At 40.0% G+C, this 3,218-nt stretch overlaps 1 pseudogene across 1 annotated transcript; it reads left to right on the forward strand.

Annotated features, from left to right (window-relative positions):
- Positions 1-1,015: 1,015 nt before the first annotated feature.
- Positions 1,016-2,213, forward strand: LOC308415344 (nucleosome assembly protein 1-like 1; annotated as a pseudogene). Its single transcript has one exon. The product of its transcript is annotated as a nucleosome assembly protein 1-like 1 (transcript).
- The last annotated feature ends 1,005 nt before the right edge of the window (positions 2,214-3,218 follow it).

The following is a 3,218-nucleotide window of genomic DNA, read 5'->3' on the forward strand; positions in this document are numbered from 1 at the left end:
AGGACCTGTATGACAAGTACTTCAAACCTCTAAAGAAGGAAGTGGAGGAAGACCTCAGAAAATGGAAAGACCTCCTATGCCTATGGATTGGAAGGATCAACATTTTAAAAATGACCATCTTACCAAAAAAAAAAAAAAAAAAAATCTGCAGATTCAATGCAATCCCCATTAAAATTCCAACCCAGTTCTTCATTGAGTTGGAAAGAGCAATGTGCAATTTCATCTGGAATAACAAAAGACCTAGAATAGCGAAATTCATCCTCAACAATAAGAAACCATCTGTGGGAATCACTATTCCTGACCTCAAGCTATATTACAAGGCAATTGTGCTAAAACCTGCATGGTACTGGTACAGAAATAGTAGGCAAGTGGATCAAAGGAATAGAATAGAAGATTCAGAAATGAGCCCTCACGAATATGGTCAACTGATTTTTGACAAAGGAGCTGTAAACATTCAATGGAAAAAGGACAGCCTATTCAACAAATGGTGTTGGTCCACCTGGCACTCAGCATGCAGAAGAATGAAAATAGACCCTTTCTTATCTCCTTGAACAAAGCTCACATGTAAGTGGATCAAAGATCTCCACATTAAACCAGATACACTGAAACTATTAGATGAGAAAGTAGGGAAAACCTTAGAACACATAGGCACAGGAGAAAATTTCCTGAACAGAACACCAATGGCTCAAGCTCTAAGGTCAAAGATTAACAAATGGGACTTAATGAGATTGCAAAGTTTCTGTAAGGCTAAGGACATCGTCAAGAAAACAAAACGGCAACCAACAGAATGGGAAAAGATCTTTACCAACTCCACATCAGATCCAGACCTAATATCCAAGGTGTACAAGGAACTCAAAAAGCTAGACACCAGAGAATCAAATAACCCTATTAAAAAATGAGGTACAGAGCGCCATCTGCTCGCTGTGCCGCCTCCTGCTTCTCCCGCTGCCGCAGTCCTGAGTCACTGCCTGCGCAGCTCTGGCCGCCTGGCTCCCCGTCCGAGCCTCCTGGAACAATATTTGGAGTTCTTACAAGATGGCAGACGTTGACAACAAAGAACAGTCTGAACTTGATCAAGATTTGGAAGATGTTGAAGAAGTAGAAGAAGAAGAAATGGGTGAAGAAACAAAAATCAAAGCAAGTCAGCTAACTGTTCAGATGATGCAGAATCCTCAGATTCTTGCAGCTCTTCAGGAAAGACTTGATGGTCTGGTAGACACACCAACAGGACACATTGAAAGCTTGCCTAAGGTATTCAAAAGACGAGTGAATGCTCTCAAGAATATGCAAGTTAAATGTGCACAGATAGAAGCCAAATTCTATGAGGAAGTTCATGATCTCGAGAGAAAGTATGCTGTTCTCTGTCAGCCTTTATTTGATAAGCAATTTGAGATCATTAATGCAATTTATGAACCCACAGAAGAAGAATGTGAATGGAAACCAGATGAGGAAGATGAAGTTTCGGAGGAGCTGAAAGAAAAGGCCAAGATTGAAGATGAGAAAAAGGATGAAGAGAAAGAAGACCCTAAAGGAATTCCGGAATTTTGGTTGACAGTTTTTAAGAATGTTGATTTGTTCAGTGATATGGTTCAGGAACACGATGAACCGATTCTGAAGCACTTGAAAGATATTAAAATGAAGTTTTCAGATGCTGGCCAGCCTATGAGTTTTATCCTAGAATTTCACATTGAACCCAATGAACATTTCACAAATGAAGTGCTAACAAAGACTTACAGGATGAGGTCAGAACCGGATGATTCTGATCCCTTTTCTTTTGATGGACCAGAAATTATGGGTTGTACAGGGTGCCAGATAGATAGGAAAAAAGGAAAGAATGGTGCTTTGAAAACCATTAAGAAGAAGCAGAAACACAAGGGACGTGGGACAGTTCCTACTGTGACTAAAACAGTTTCCAATGATTCTTTCTTTAATTTTTTTTTGCTCCCCCTGATGTTCCTCAGAATGGAGACCGGGATGATGCTGCTGAGGCGATCCTGGCTGCAGACTTTGAAATTGGCCACTTTTTACATGAACGTATAATCCCAAGATCAGTGTTATAGTTCACCGCAGAAGCTATTGAGGACGATGACGATGATTATGATGAAGAAGGTGAAGAAGCTGATGAGGAAGGGGAAGAAAAAGGAGATGAGGAAAACGATCCAGACTATGACCCAAAGAAGGACCAAAACCCCAGCAAGTGCAAGCAGCAGTGAGCAGCCAGGCCTTGAGGACGGCCGCCCTGCAATAGCCTAACATGACTCAGTTACTTACAGCCTGGCGCTTTCGTGTTTTCTTCGTAGAATCAGCGAGTTTTTAAGAGAAAGGAATTTGATATTTTAAAGACCAGTTTGGTAGAGTCAGCAAGTTTTTAAGGGAAAGGAAATTGATATTTTAAAGACCAGTTTGTTCTACTGAGCATCCCAAGTCTAGCTCTGTCAGATACATTAATGCACATCCTCTAATGCGTGTTCATTTATTACTGCAGTTTGGTTCTTCTGGATTATTTTTATCATGTAGCTATTGAGTACAATTACGAAAACCAACTGTTGAACATACTTGGAGTAGCTGTTTCTTTCCTAAAGAACCAAAGTTGTTTTCAGCTGGTAGAACAGGTTGAGGTCTGCCCGCATTGGCTGTGCTTTCCGCTATGTTTAGACAGATGCACAAGGCACAACATCATTTGAGAAAGGAAAATTGGGGTTAAGAATTTCCAGTAAGATCAAACTTAATAACTGAGATTATTAAGGTCTTTTTATGATTTTGATGATATAACAAAACTCAAATCACGCTTATAAAGCAAGGTGAACAAACCCTAGGTTCTCTTCAGATGTTAATTGATAGTATTTAATGTACTTTGAAAATTAACCTCCATTAATTAAATGGTTTCTTTGTGGTAGGGCCTACCTTCTGCTTTCCTGGAAAAGATGAATATACATCATTTGAACCTAAAAAAAAAAATGAGGTACAGACTTAAACAAAAAGTTCTCAATCGAGGAATACTGAATGGCTGAGAAACATCTAAGGGAGTGCTCAACATCCTTAGCAATCAGGTAAATGCAAATCAAAACAACCCTGAGATTCTACCTCACACCAGTCAGATTGGCCAAGAATCAAAACTCAGATGACAGTAGATGCTGGTGAGGATGTGGAGAAAGAGGAACACTTCTCCACTGTTGGTGGGGTTGTAAACCGATACAACCACTCTGGAAATCAGTCTG

Source organism: Micromys minutus (genome assembly GCF_963924665.1).
Source record: "Micromys minutus genome assembly, chromosome: X".
In the NCBI taxonomy this organism is placed as follows: domain Eukaryota; kingdom Metazoa; phylum Chordata; class Mammalia; order Rodentia; family Muridae; genus Micromys; species Micromys minutus.